This window comes from Vulpes vulpes, chromosome 3 (assembly GCF_048418805.1).
Source record: "Vulpes vulpes isolate BD-2025 chromosome 3, VulVul3, whole genome shotgun sequence".
Taxonomy (NCBI): domain Eukaryota; kingdom Metazoa; phylum Chordata; class Mammalia; order Carnivora; family Canidae; genus Vulpes; species Vulpes vulpes.
This window is the reverse complement of record NC_132782.1, coordinates 55,621,874-55,637,810: the sequence shown is the minus strand read 5'-3', so window position 1 is coordinate 55,637,810 and position 15,937 is coordinate 55,621,874. Positions and strand designations below refer to the sequence as shown.

Sequence of the window (15,937 nt, the reverse complement as noted above, 5' to 3'; positions counted from 1 at the left end):
AGCACAGTGACTTCTGTCTAAGCATTTAGCTAAACTCTAGCTACAGACATAAAGGATTAATATATGGTTACAAAATAGCAATAGAAAACAGTGATAAATATGATAAACTCAAGATTTTGTTCATTATTTTTCTTCTTGGAATGTGAAATACTTATTGTAATTTGCCATGTGAGGCCATAGTTCATAAAGTTATTTTTTTTTAAATTATAGGCATCCTGAATTTCAATAGCAAGGATACATTTCAATATAGCTGGCCATTATATCAGTGCTCAGATCTCTACCCAAAATCCCTTTAAAGAAGTGGAGAATGGGATCCCTGGGTGGCGCAGCGGTTTAGCGCCTGCCTTTGGCCCAGGGCATGATCCTGGAGACCCGGGATTAAATCCCACGTCAGGCTCCCGGTGCATGGAGCCTGCTTTTCCCTCTGCTTGTGTCTCTGCATCTCTCTCTCTCTCTCTTTGTGTGACTATCATAAGTAAAAAAAAAAAAAAAAAAAGAAGTGGAGAATGAATTTGTAGCCCTAGAAGTAGGGAGGTGACCTCCTATAAAGATATTCTATGCTTGAAATTTCAGGATTTGTCTTCAGAACTCATGCAAATTTTGTATTCTTCTGTTTCAATAAATTTTCCTCCAAATAAAACTGATGTTGCCTACATATCTACTCTGTGGTTTCAAATACCTCAGTTTGAGAAGCAGGATAGTAAATGTAATCCCATTTCCTAAAGACCTTTAAATTTTAAGTGTTTTCTTGTAAGAAAATTTTGACTTCTGTAATCCGGGTTCCATTTAGGCTTTACTGAAAGTGAAAAAGTTCAGAGAGACCTCCTTTGCCATCAAGGATTTCTCTCTTTATCTGTCTTGTGGACTTTTGTAGATCCTCCTGTCTTGAACAGTGCATTTAATGGAAACCTTCTTTGGTCTTTCTTTCATTTGTTTCCGGGAAATTGCCCTAACCTGTTTATTTTCAATACCTTTTGACCATTCCTACCCTGACTTCTTTGCTACTCCTCTCTTCCCCACAGCTCAGTTTTAACTTCTCCTTCCTCCGTCCCTGTCACCTTTCTTAGCTATCTTCTGTCCTCTCACTGGAACACTCACCCTATAATATCCAGATGCCTTTTGGAACAATTGAACTTAGACATTTTAGGGCCACTTCATTCTTGGCATTTATAAATTCACTCACATTCCCAGGGCCTTGCACAGAGCCTAGCATGGATGGTACCAGCAAATACTTATTGAATGATGAACTGAATCTCATGCCTCCTCTCATTTTCATCTTTTGCTACTGGTATTGCTGATCTTATCTCTGCTCTCTGCTATTGCAAATATTTTGTTCATTTTTTTCTTTTGAAATGTATCTCATATCTGCATTAGTTCATTTCATTGTATTTTCATGACTTTTACCCTAATGCACCTCATGCCAAGATTGCTCCCACAGGTTCCCATCTAGCATCTTTGGTTCTAATCTCCTCTCTACAAACCATTGCCACTGCAGCTACCCTAACAACTTAAAACATTTTTTTAAATAAATAATTTATTTATTTGAGAGAGACAGAGAGAGAGAGAGCAAGTGAGATGAGCAGAGGGGGTGGGAGGGGCAGAAGGAGACAGATGCAGACTCCCTGCTGAGCAGGGAGCCCCATCTGGGGATCATGACCTGAGCCAAGGGCAGATGCTTAACCGACTGAACCATTCAAGCGCCCCAGTTTATTTCATTTTATTTTTATTTTTTAAAAAGATTTTATTTATTTATTCATGAGAGACATAGAGAGAGGAGCAGAGACACAGGCAGAGGCAGAAGCAGGCTCCATGCAGGGAGCCCGATGTGGGACTCGATCCCGGGACTCCAGGATCATGCCTGGGCCAAAGGCAGGCACCAAACCGCTGAGCCACCTAGGGATCCCCTATTTCTTGTTTTAATAATTTTTTTATTTGAGATAATTTTACATTCATAAAAAGCTGTAAGAATAGTACCTTCACCCAGTTTCTTCTGATGTTAACTTAATATTTTTTATAACTGTGGCTCATTTGTTAAAATTAAGAAAGTAACATTGTTGCATGACTATTAACTAAAATCCAGACTTAGTTTTCCAGATTTTTTACTACTGTATTATTTCTATTTCAGGATGCAGCATTGCTATTTAGCATATCTATCAATTTTTTAAATAGGTAATACCAACTTTGGTAAGAATTTACAAAGGACAAAAAGGATATAGAAGTTTCCTTCCTACCTCTGAAATGTAACTATATCGTCTCTTCCCTAAAGACAACCCATTATTTCTGGTTTCTTGGATATTCTTCCTAAAAGAGTCTCTGAGTACACACACACACTTCCAAACATACACAAATATACTACATTCTAAACATACTGCTCTTTATATTTAACTTGGTATAATTTCATCACTTTTTCCTCAGTAACACAAAGTTGCCTATTTTTAAAATTTCAGTATGCTATTGGGTATCTGTTCTGTTATTTGATTTGCCAGTTTCCTACTGATTGACATCTTTTACTTTTGTAAATAATGCTATATTGAATATCCATGAATAGATGTCATTTTACACATGCAGATTTTTAGTTATTGCTGGGTGAAGGAGTATATGCGTTTATAATTTGATTGCCAGTTTGCATTTTAGAGAGTTTCCACCATTTTATCTTCCATTATTTCCGTGTAGGCTCACCAGTGTTGTCTTATGAGACTGAATTTTGCCGATATGATGGGTTAAGATGTAGCTAAAAATTATGTCAGTGTACTTTAAATTTGCATTTCTCTTATAACAAATGAGGTGGAGTGTCTTTACACATATTTAAGAGCCATTTACACTTTCTTTTGTGAACTATCCATATTCTTTGCCCATTTTTCAATTAGGTCATTAAAGCATTCATTTAGGTCATTAAAGCATTCATTTAGGTTTTTTTCCCTTAAAATCTTTTAGTTCTTTCTATTTTCTGATATTAAGGTGAAATCCTAGTCCTCTTTTCAAGACTTTACATCATATGTCTCAACCCCAGTTCATACTACTTTCCAACAACCACTATCGCTCTGACCAGTCTGGTTTTTATACTCTCCCAATGGCACATGGTGCTCATTCCTTCCACCATGCCTTTTTCCATAGTGTCCCCCTTCTCCCTGCATCCACTTACCTCCTCTTCTGAGACAGAAGTTGTCACTTCACTCAGTTGAATAAACTTTCTTTTAACTTCAGGTAGACTTCTAGAAAGAATTAATGAAATGATAGTTTATAAACTCTGGAAAAAAAAAAGAAATGTTAATCATTTAGAGACAGCACCTAACTACAAAAAAAAAAAAAAAACTGCTCCTATCAAACTTACTACATCTCCATTTCCAGTAGAGTTCTAATATGCTGTGGACATGTCTTTATCTATTAAATTGTTTCATTCTCTTGACAGGTTAGAGAAATTTTTTTTTAGAAAAAGTAAGCTGTATGAGAATAGGTTGTTTTGTAGCTGATTGAACTTGTATAACCAAAGTTTTGATTTATTGATCAATGTGAAATTTAAAGGCTCTAGTAACAGAACTCTGTTCTCCATATCAGAACTCTGTTCTTGATCTTGACTGCTCAATATTTATTTACTAATAATTTGATGAATACATGGGAATTAAGTAAATGCAGTTAGGCTTAAAAAGGATTATTCCTATGACAGTACAGAGGCATGATTCAACATATCTTAATAGTTTGGAAGGATGGGCTAACCCAATAAGGTGAAATTTTTTAGTTGTGTTGAATATAAAGCTCTGCATTTCATTTCCAAAATTAATTGAAAGAAAGAATGAGGGTAGAGTCAGTCAGGTAGCTGGTTTGATGTAGTTTGTATGACAAAAAGTCCACCGACTTAAGAATATGTTAAAATTTAAATCTTAGGGACGCCTGGATGGCTCAGTGGTTAAATGCTTGCCTTCAGCTCAGGGCGTGATCCTGGAGTCTCTGGATGGAATCCCACATCAGGTTCCCTGCATGGAGCCTGCTTCTCCCTCTGCCTATGTCTCTGCCTCTCCTTCTCTGTGTCTCATGAATAAATAAATAAAATCTTTAAAAAAATTTTAAATCTTAAGTTGCATTTATAATTTATAAATTTATAGCATCAGATTAAGGAATTGAGTAGTTCCAAAATTATTTTTTCTTCATCAGAAATCATTTGGAGTATACTATTCAGTTCTAGGTATTGTATTTTCAAAGGAAATTAATTTTGAAATTACCTGTATTATTTTTCTATTGCTGTCATAATGAAATATCACAAATTTAGTGACCTAAAACAACAAAACAACAGGTTTTATTACCTTAAAGTTCCGAGGTCAAAAATCAACGCAGATCTCAATAGGCTAAAACCAAGGTATCATCAGGGCTGCATCCCTTTCTGGAGGCTCTAGAAGAGGGTCTTTTTTCCTTTTTCCAGCTTCTAGCGGCCCCCTCCGTCCCCCTTCAAAACCAGCAGAAGCAAGTCCAGTCTTCACATTGCTTCTCTCTGGCCACAGCTGGGAAAGACTCACTGCTTTTAAAGGATTTGTATAAGATTGGCTCCATCTGGATAATTTCCCCATCTCAAAGTCTTTAACATTAACCACATTGACGAAGTCCCCTTTGCCATGTAAAGTAACATATTCACACATTCTGGTGATGAGAGAATGGACATTTTTTGTGGGGGACCATTGTTTTGCCTACCACAGTTCTTATTGCAGAGGATCAGCAGGATAGTGAAGGGGCTAATTGGATAGAGAAGCAGATTAAGAAGAATTGAAGATGATCCCCAAATATGTTGCCTAGGAGAGAATGAGATAATGTTTATAAAGTGATTAGTGCAGTAAGTGCATAATAAATGGTTTCTGCTTCAATGGCTAATGCTACAAATTACAGAAATATAGTAGCTCAGAAGGGAAAGAAGCTTAGGGACGTGGAAGGGGATGAAGCAGCATAACGTTTTATCTCGCAAAGAACAGAATTGGGGACCCAGGTTCTCACTTTACTCTTAGGTAAGCAGGTGGTTTTGATGTCAGAAAAGAACTAAAGTTTAACAAGAACTCTAAGGCATTCCCTGATTGAGAAAAGAGGGAGAATGGAGGTGGTGGGGACTATGGTAGAGAAGCAACTTTCTGGCCTCTTTTTGCCATGACTGCACAACATTACAGATTCTGAGGAGGAGAGAAAACTTTTATTAAGGGGAGAAAGCATAGTTTTTGAAGCTGAGAGGACAACTATATTAGTCTCCTTGCCCCCCACCCCCCACGAATATATGGGGAAAAAAAGTCCTCTAAAACCAAGGCCCAGCCATCAGAGGTTTTGAGATTTTTCAGGTTTTCTGTTATGATCTTTGCATTTGTCTCTTTAAACACATTGAACTTGACCTTTAAAGAAGCTGCGGAGGAGGGGTGGTCAAGCAGTAGTTAAATTAACAGACCCTCCCACCTCGCTCCTGGGTGGTAGCTTCCAGGGCCGAGTAAATGTGTATCTGTGTGAACCTGATCCAGAAACAGCCAGGAAGGGAACAAAGTTTAGTCTGTGAGGAAATAGGCGGCTGCCGGTAGTTTCATGCTGTCGGTCCAGATTTCAGCTTGCTGTGCTGTAAGTAGTTTATTTTTTTTTAATATATTCGAATATAAAAAGATTGTGGGAATAATTCCCACTGAAGATTAAATTAAGGTCCTGCTGGGTGCTAAATCCTGTGTAAGTAGATCCACTTGAAAGACAGTTTCAGCATTTCACAAGTAGTTTTATTTTAAAAAAGGAAAAGGAAAACCGTGAAATTTTCAGCAAGTATTCTGCTAAGACAGGTGCTGCTTGCATAAGATGGTTTTTAATGTCTTGTCTTTGGTTAAGTGAAGATGTTTACCGTCAGAAAATAAAAGTGAGCAAATATGTATCTGGTGCCCAGAGATTATTTCTAGGTAGTGCTTAGATTTCTCCCCCACGCTCTTTCCAGCGGCTTTTCCTTTAGTTTAGGTTCGTGTTACAAGTTTATGTTAGCAAATAGGTGATACTTTCAGACATAGGTTTTGTGGTTCAAAGAAATGAAGTGAATGAGAATAAAGTAGAACCAAATACAGTGTAGTAAACTGTTGAGAGCCTAGATTTAAGAGCAGCATAAAGTGTTTTCAAATAGGGACTCTGTGAAGTCAGTGGAAATGGCAAGCAGCTTTAGGAATTTCATGCAACTTTGGAGAAATCTGTTTTTAAGATTTTGACGTGTACTGATTTTTCACACTCAATTCCCAGTACAATAGGCTGTAAAATAAATTTCCTATATGAAATTGAAATTGTTACATCTCAGCTGTTGCAGTTCTGTGTTGAGATCAAGATTTCAGGAACAGCACACATTGTTAACCAAACATTGACTTTCTTGACTGCAGCTATGAGAATGTTAAGGTTGCATTTGGTGTTGGAGAAGTTATTTTCTACTTCTCTTTTGCCACGTGTATTTAAATAACAAAACAAAACAACAACAACAAAAAACAACTCCTGGTTACAGGACAATTTTGTGACTTTGAATCTAGAAGCAAAGTTTGATGTCTTTAATATATATTAGTTATAAAGACTGGCTGTTAGCCAGTAGCCCTTCAAAGCATCGAGGGGTGCTGAGGACACAGATTGTTTATGTAGAAGTACACTGGGTTTCCCCTTTCCTCTGCCTTCACCTCTGATCTCAGGGACAGTCTATTTCTCTAGCCTGCCTCACATTCCTGCAGCACCGAGCAGGAGCCCACATGATGGTGTTGGACCCCAACTGACCTTTGGTGGGCTAGAAGCCCAAGATACATTACCCTAAGTGGATCCTAGGACTATAATGAAGTGAAACCTTTACTCACCCTTTAGCTTGCTGAATCTCAATGACTTCCTGAGCTAACTTCTCCCACTCAATAGCCTCTCCTGGGCCAGGTTACATATGGTTGTTGGTTTTGGGGGCACAAATTGCAGGAAAAGGGTCCTAGGAAGGGAGTCAGCATGGCAGGTGACACTATTACCAGGGAACCAGCAGTTTCCTACTGTGATTTGAAATATTTTGGTCTTTAAACACCTGGAAGGCCATACAGATGTGTACTGGCTGAATCTTAAATCAAGACCTTTTCAATGGTTTTTCATTTGTTTTCCTATTTTTTAGATTTATTTTTAAATTTAAGTTCAGTTTTCATATAGTGTATTACTAGTTTCAGAGGTAGAGCTGTGATTCATCAGTTGCATATAATACCCAGTGCTCATTACATCATGTGCCCTCCTTAATGCCCATCACCCAGTTTCCCCATCCTACCTTCCTCATTCTCCTCTAGCAACACTCAGTTTGTTTCTAATGGTATGGACTCCAAAGAGTCTCTTATGGTATGTTTTTTCTATTTTTAATTGTTACATTTTTATAGTTCGGATTCTATCCAATCCTGAGGTCTGGGTGAAAGTCCCTTGGGCTCTAGGAAAGGACACAAGGCCACAGACAAAACCTTGGTTCACTGCTCCCAGATGGAAGGGACTTGAGACCTCAAACAAACTCTGAGCCACACATGGTGCTCTCCTCATCCACAGGTGTCTCCTGACCCCTCCCAAAAGGAGAGCTGGGTGGGGAAGGCTGCTCCTTTGCTTTTTCTTTTTTTTTTTTTTTAATTCCAGTGTAGTTAACACAATGTTATATTAGCTTCAAGTGTATATAATAGTGATTCAACAATTTCATACATTACTCACTCAGTGCTCATCAGGATAAGTGTAGTCTTAATTTCCTTCACCTGTTTCACCCCCTTCCTCTCTGATAACCATTTGTTTGTTCAGTATAGTTAAGAGTCTTAGTTTGTCTACTTTTTCTCTGTTCATTTGCTTTGTTTCTTAAATTCCACATAGGAGTGAAATCATATAGTATTTCTCTTTCTCTTACTGGCTTATTTTGCTTAGTATTGTACTCTCAAGATCCATCCATGTTGTTGTAGATGGTAAGATTTCATCCTTTTCTATGCATGAATAAAGTAATAATAATAATAAATAATCTTGTCCCAGTACCATACTGTTTTATTTACATATAAATATATAACTTTATTAGTGTATATAAATTTTTATATTTTTCTACGTTATATGTTATTTACATAATATATATAAACATAGAGGTATGTCTGTCCTTTCAAATTAGTGTTTTTATATTCTTTGGATAAATACCCAGTAGTGCAATTATCAGATCATATTCTATTTAATTTTTTGAGGAACCTCCATACTGTTTTCCACATGGCTGTACCGCTTTGCATTCCCACCCACAGTGCACAAGAGTTGCTTTTTCTCTACATTCTCACCAACTCTTATTTGAGTTTTTGATTTTAGCCTTCTAACAGGTATGAGGTAGTATCTCATTGTGGTTTTGATTTGCATTTAATGAGTGATATTCAGTGTGTTTTCATGTGTCTGTTGGCCATCTATAGGTCTTCTTTGGAGAAATTTCTGTTCATGTCTTCTGCCCATTTTTTAATTGAATTATTATTATTTTTTTGGTGTTGAGTTGTAGAAGTTCATCATATATTTTGGATACTAACCCTTTATTGGATATGTAAGTTGCAAATATCTTCTCCCATTTAGTAGGTTATTTTTAGTTTTGTTGTTTTCTTTGCTGTACAGAAGATTTTTATTTTGATGTAGTCCCAACAGTTTATTTTTGCTTTTGTTTCCCTTGCCTCAGGAGACATATCTTGAAAGATGTTGTTATGGCTGAGGTCAGAGAAATTATTGCCTGGGCTCTCTTCTAGGGTTTTTATGGTTTCAGGTCTCACATTTAGGTCTTTGATCTATTTCAAGTTTATTTTTGTATATGGTATAAGAGAGTGGTCCACTTTTATTCTTTTGTATGTAGCTGTCCAGTTTCCCCAATACCATTTGTTGAAGACACTGTCTTTTTCCTATTGGGTATTCTTTCCTGCTTTGTTGAAGATTAATTGACCATATAATCATAGGTTTATTTCTGGGCTCTTTGTTCTGTTGCCAGTACCATACTTGTTTGATTACTACAGCTTTATAACATGACTTGAAGTCTGGAATTTTGATATCTCCAGTTTTATTTTTGAAGATTGCTTTGGATATTGGGGGTCTTTTGTGATTCCATACAAATTTTAGGATTATTTATTCTAGTTTTATAAAAATGGTATTGGATGGAATGCATTAAATCTGTAGATTGCTTTGGGTAGTATAGACATTTTAACAATATTTGTTTTTCCAATCCGTGAGTATGAAATGTCTTCCCATTTGTTTCATCAGTGTGTTGTAGTTTTCAGAGTACAGGTCTTTTATCTCTTTGGTTAAGCTTTTTGCTAGTTATTTTATTATTTTTGGTACAATTGTAAATGGGATTGTTTTCTTCTCTTTCTGCTGCTTCATTATTGTATAGAAATGCAGTGGATTTCTGTACATTGATTTTGTATCCTGTGACCATACTGAATTCATTTATCAGTTCTAGTAGTTGTTGGAGTCTTTCAAGTTTCCTACATACATTATCATGTCATCTGCAAATAATGAAAATTTTATTTCTTCCTTACCAATTGAGATACGTTTTATTCCTTTTTCTTGTCTGATTGCTGTGGCTAGGACTTCCAGTACTATGTTGAATAAAAATGGTGAGAGTGGAAATCCTTGTCTTTTTCCTGACCTTAGGGGAAAATCTCTCAGTTTTTCCCTATCAAGGATGGTGTAAGACATGGGTTTTTCATATAGTGCCTTTAATATGTTGAGATATGTTCCCTCTAAACCTACTTTATCAAAGGTTTTTATCATGAATGGTTGTTGTAGTTTGTCAGATGCTTCTTTTGCATCTATTGAAATGATCATATGGTTTTTATCCTTTCTCCTGTTGATGTGATGTATCATGTTGATTGATTTATGGATATTAAACCACCCTTGTATCCTGGGAAAAAAATCTCACTTGATTATGGTGAATGACTTTTTTTTAATGCATTGTTGGATTCAGGCTGCTAATATTTTGTTGAGGATCTTTGCATGTATGTTCATCCCTGGCATGGGCCTGTAGTTCTCTTTTTGATGGTGTCTTTATTATCTGGTTTTGTATCAGGTTAATGTTGGCCTCATAGAATGAATTTGGAAACTTTCCTTCTTCTATGTTTTGGAAGAGTTCGAGAAGAATAGGTATTAACTCTTTAAGTGTTTAGTAGAATTTATCTGTGTAGCCATCTGGTCTTGGACTTTTGTTTGTTGGGTGTTTTTTGCTTACTGATTCAATTTCACTGCTGATAATCGGTCTCCAAATTTTCTATTTCTTTCTGTTTCAATTTTGGTAGATTATATCTTTCTAGGAATTCATCCATTTCTTCTAGGTTATCCAATTTGTTGCTATAAAAGTTTTTAAAATAATATTTTCTTACAATTATATTTCTGTGGTGTCTGTTATTTCTCCTCTTTATGATTTTGTTTGAGTCTTCTCTGTCTCTCTTTCTCTGTCTCTCTCTCTCAGAGTCTGGCTAGAGGTTTATAAATTGTATTGATCTTTTCAAAGAACCAGCTCCTGGTTTTATTGATCTGTTCTATTGTTTTCAGTTTCTATGTCATTTATTTTTGATCTAATCTTTATTATTTCCTTCCTTTTGGATTTTGTTTGTTGTTCCTTTTCTAAGTCCTTTAGGTATAAGATGAGATTTTTCTTGCTTCTTGAAGTAAGCTTGTATTGCTATAAACTACCCTCTTAAAACTACTTTTGCTCATCCCAAAGATTTTGGACTGTTGTGTTTTCATTTTCATTTGTCTCCATGTAATTTTTTATTTATTCTTTGATTTCTTGGTTGACCCATTTATTGTTTAGTAGCATGTTATTTAATCTCCATATACTTGTGGCCTTTCCAGATTTTTTTTTCCAGATTTTTTTCTTGTGGTTGATTTCTAGTTTTATAGTGTTGTGGTCAGAAAAATGCATGAGTGACTTCAATCTTTTTGAATTTGTTGAGACTTGTTTTATAGCCTAATATGTGATCTATTATGGAGAATGTTCCATGTGTACTTGAAAAATGTGTATTCTACTGTTTTCAGTTGGAATGTTCAGAATATATTTGTTAAATCCGTTTAGTCCAGTGTATCATTCAAAACTTTTTTCCTTGTTGATTTCTGTTTGGATGATCTGTCCATTGATGTAAGTGGGGTGTTAGAGCTCCCTATTATTATTTTATTGCTATTGATTAGTTCCTTTATGTTTGTTATTAACAGTTTTTATGTATTTGGGTGCTCCCATATTGTGTACATAAATATTTACAATTGTTATTATTTTCTTTTTGGATTGTCCCTTTATGATTATATAGTGTCCTTCTTTGTCTCTTCTTAGTCTTTTTTTATTCTATTTTGTTTGTTTTAAGTATTGATATCCTGACTTTCTTTTCACATCCATTTGCATGATAAATGTTTCCCCATCCCCTTACTTTCAATTTGCATATATCTGTAAGTCTGAAATAGGCAGTCTCTTGTAGGCAGGATTTGGATGGGTCTTATTTTTTAATCCATTTGCTCATCCTGTGTCTTTTGTTTGGAACATTTAGTCCATTTACATTGAAAGTAATGACTTATCGGTATATATTTATTTTGATTTTATTACATTTTTGTGATTGTTTTCATAGTTCTTCTCTGTTCCTTCTCTTGCTCCCTTTGATGACAAATTGGCTTTCTTTAGTGATATACTTGGATTCTCTGCTCTTTATTCTTTGCATATCTTTACTGATTTGTGGTTACTATTATGTTTGTACATAACATCTTCTGCATATACCATGTTTTAGGTATCTAGTGTCATACTTTACATCTTTTTTGGTGAGTCCCTTGACTGATTTTTACAGATATACTTATTTTTACTGCTTTTGTGCTTCCTGCTCCTCTTATTCTTACTTAATGATCTTTCCTTTCCACTCAAAGAGTCCCCTTTAACATTTTTTTGTAGGGCTTGTTTAATGTCATGACTTTCTTTAACTTTTGTTTGTCTGGGAAACTATTTCTCCTATTCTGTGTGATAGTTTTGCTGAATAGAGTATTCTTGGCTGCAGATTTTTTCCTTTCAGCACATTAAATATATCATTCCACTTTCTTCTGGCCTGCAGAGTTTCTGCTAATAGTCTTACAAGGTATCCCTTTGATGTAACTGTCTTCTTTTCTCTTGCTGCTTTTAAAATTCTCTATCAGGGGTCCCTGGGTGGCGCAGCGGTTTGGCGCCTGCCTTTGGCTCAGGGCGCGATCCTGGAGACCCGGGATTGAGTCCCACGTCGGGCTCCCGGTGCATGGAGCCTGCTTCTCCCTCTGCCTGTGTCTCTGCCTCTCTCTCTCTCTCTCTCTCTCTCTGTGACTATCATAGATAAATAAAAATTAAAAAAAATTAATAAAATTCTCTATCACTACTTTTTGCCACTTTAATTACTATGTGTCTTGGTGTGGACCTCTTTGGGTTGATTTTGTTGGGGATCTCTGTGCCTCCTGGATCTGAATTTGTTTCCTTCCCTGGATTTGGCAAGTGTTCATCTATTATTTCTTCAAGTAAAATGTCTGCCCCCTTTATCTCTATTCTTCCAGGATCTCTATAATGCAAATGTTATCATGCTTGATGGAATTGCTGAGTTCCCTAAATTTATTCTCATTTTGCATAACATTTTCTCTCACCTGCTCAGCTTTTCCATTACTCTTTCCTCCAGATTACTGATTCATTCTTCTACTTCCTTTAGTTTATTGCCTCTAATGTATTTTTAATATTATTTATTGTGTTCTTCATTTCTGATTGGTTCCTTTTTGTCTCTTTGTTAATGGTCTCACTGATGTCCTCCACTTGTTTTTAAGTCCAGTCAGTATCTTTATGACCATTACTTTAAATTCTTTACCAGGCATATTACTTATTCTGTTTCATTTAGTTCTTTTGCTGTGATTTTGTTTTGTTCTTTCATTTGGATATACTCCTCTGTCTTCTTCTTTTGTCTAACTCTCTATGTCTGTTTCTGTGTTTTAGGAAAGCCAGCTATGTCTCCTGCTCTTGAAAGTAGTAGCCTTATGAAGAAGGGATCCTGTAGTGGCCTGCAGTGCAATGTCCTCTGTTCACCAGAACATGGCTCTTGAGGAGTGTCTCCTATGTGTGTTGTATGCTCCCTGCTATTGTAGCTGAGCCACATTTTCCTTCTGTCCAGTCATCTTCAATGGTTCTCTTTGACTGTTGTGTGCAGGGTTTGATCCCTTTGTTATTAGTGGGCTAATTTGGGGCTGCCTTGGGCTTTAGTTTAGTCAGACGAGGCGTTTGCCAGAGATGCAGTAGCACCAAACCGCAGGGCACTTTCCCTGTGTTATCCTTTGAAAAGCTTTCATTGGTGGAGGGGACCTAAAGTCAGACCATCTGCTATCTGCCCCAGCCTATTTGTGGGGCCACCATCTGACTCATTTGTGTGGTTATTTTTCCCTTTCCTCAGGGCAAGAGTCTCTTTGGAGTGATGCTGGCCCCTTTCAGGGCTGCTTGCACACTGTCAAACTTGTAGTCCTGATTTGAATGGGCTCTAGCCAAAAGCTTATTGGAGGGGGCAGATACACAACATGCTCTATGGCAGGGCTACAGTGCCCACAAGGTTTGGACACAAGAAGAAGGGATGTCCCTCTGTTGCCGGGACCAGGGCCGGCTGTGTTGATCTGTAAAACACACAGGTGTGGGGCATGCAGTTTTAACAAGGTGTGTGCAGAGGGGGTCGGTGAGAGGGGACCCACTACTACTGTTGGCAGGACTGAGGCCCTGGAAAGTGCATGAGTCAGGAGACATGGTGTTTGCAAGAGTTTGTTTAGGTCTTTTGGGGAGGGGACCTGGCAGTTACAGACTGAGGGAGGCTTGGCCAAAGAGAGGGACAGGTCTTTGTGTAAGCAAGCTAGGTAGCAATTGTCAGTATTAGTCTGGTTCCTGCAGGTGGCAATGTATTTATGCGGGGTGGGGCGGGTGAGGAAAGTGGCACCTGCATCTCCTTTGTTCCTGCAGGGGTCTCCCCACAGTCCCTAACTCCAGGATAGGCTATAAAATGAGTAAATAACTCTTCCTGCCATATGCCTCTAGGTGTTTTTTACACTACTGCTTCTATGCTCCATCTCCTTGGGCTGTTTGTTGTGCGATCACTCTAAGGGCAGGGGCTCAGTTTCCTATTACTGTTCAAGTTCTCCCAAAACTAAGATTTTTTTAAAATTCCAGGCTGTAAGTCCTGCTGGTTGTAAGTATTCATGAAACTCTGTCCCTCTAGTTTTCAAAGCCAAATATTATGGGGATTCATCTTCCCCATGCGGGCTCCCCAACGTCCTAGTCTATTCTCTCCCTTCTCTGAGTTTGCGAATCCCTGCCTCTGACAGACAGTCCTACGGATCCCTTTAGCTTCCTGCTGCATCTCCACCCTTCCAACCCTCTTTGATGTGGCCTCTTCTTTCCATTTAGTTGTGGAGCTTATTCGGCCAGTCTTTGGGTCATTTTCTGCGTTATTTACACTGATGTGAGTGTGGTCTAGTTGTATCTGGATCTTCCTACTCTACTTTCTTCCTAGCCTTCTGGGTCCCTTTCAGATATTTTTAAAGACTTTCAATAGCTGCTTCTAACATCCAAATCCTTGCTCCTGCCCTACAAAGCCCACATGGTCTGCCTTCTGAGGGGGTCGGTGAGATCTGTTTCACATCATTGTCTACCACTGTTCTCTTCACACAGTTTGCTCCAGCTACATAAGTGTTTCTGTTGCTTCTGGAATACATCAAACTTTCTCATGCTGCAGGGTCTCTGCTGCCTGGAAAGCTCTTCCCCTCTATTGTTTCTTCCTTGAAATGCCTCCTTCTTCAGAGGGATCACCACCTGACTTCCACCACCTCACTCTTCCTTTACCTTGATTGACTTTTAGCAATAGCTACTTGGCACTATTTAACTCATTTTATTAAAAAAATATATTTTTATAAATATATACACACATAAAAACACTATATATGATATATAGTTGAATATATATACTATTTATTTTCAGAATTATATTTATGTATGTGTGTGTATTTTTTAAATAAAATCCATCTATGTATCTAATCCTTCTCACTAGAATGTAAGTTCTATGAGGGAGCAAGAACTTTGTCTTGTTCAGTGCTATATTGGCAGTGTCCAAAATAGTACCTACTTGACATGTAGTAGGTATGTGGTAAATATTCATTTTGTGAATATATTCATATCAGTTGGTGCCATTAAAATTTATTTTTAAGAATGAGAGTGTTTAAAAAAGATTTTATTTATTCACGAGAGGCACAGAGAGAGGCAGAGACATAGGCAGAGGGAGAAGCAGACTCCCTGTGGGGAGCCTGATGTGGGACTCGATCCCAGGACCCTGGGATCATGACCTGAGCCAAAGGCAGATGCTCAATCACTGAGCCACCCAGGTACCCTGAGAATTGGAATTTTTATTTAATTTTTTGATTCACATGATTCCAAATCCAAAAAATAGAGAAAAGTGTACTTTAAATAAAAAGGTTTATTTAGGGATCCCTGGGTGGCGCAGCGGTTTGGCGCCTGCCTTTGGCCCAGGGCGCGATCCTGGAGACCCGGGATCGAATCCCACGTCGGGCTCCCGGTGCATGGAGCCTGCTTCTCCCTCTGCCTGTGTCTCTGCCTCTCTCTCTCTCTCTCTCTGTGACTATCATAAATAAATAAAAATTAAAAAAAAAAAAGGTTTATTTATTTATTTTAGAGAGAGAGTGTGCATGCACAGGGAGCAAGGGCAGAGGGAGAGACCATCTTAAGCAGACTCTACACTGAGCTTGGAGCCTGATGTGGGGCTTGATCTCGATCATAATCTGAGCGAAACCAAGAGTTGGATGCTTAACCAATGTGTCATCCAGGCACCCCATAGAAAAGTTTTCATGGAAACGTCTTCCTACCCCAGCCAGTCCCCTATCCATTTAGTTCCCATTCAGGGCCCCAAACTACTGTTATTTTTATTCCATGTGTTCTTCCAGA

General features: G+C 37.7%; 1 protein-coding gene across 8 annotated transcripts in view; it reads left to right on the top strand.

The window, feature by feature from the left end:
* Positions 1-15,937, top strand: part of MAP3K13 (mitogen-activated protein kinase kinase kinase 13) — a 172,163-nt gene that overhangs the window by 25,269 nt on the left and 130,957 nt on the right. Inside the window, exon 1 of one of the 8 annotated variants that reach the window (XM_072752522.1) lies at positions 5,425-5,577. The exons of the other annotated variants lie outside the window; for them this stretch is intronic. The gene's annotated coding sequence lies outside the window, so the exon portion shown is untranslated. Of the gene's footprint in view, positions 1-5,424; positions 5,578-15,937 lie in introns of those variants that run through there. 8 annotated transcript variants of the gene reach the window in all.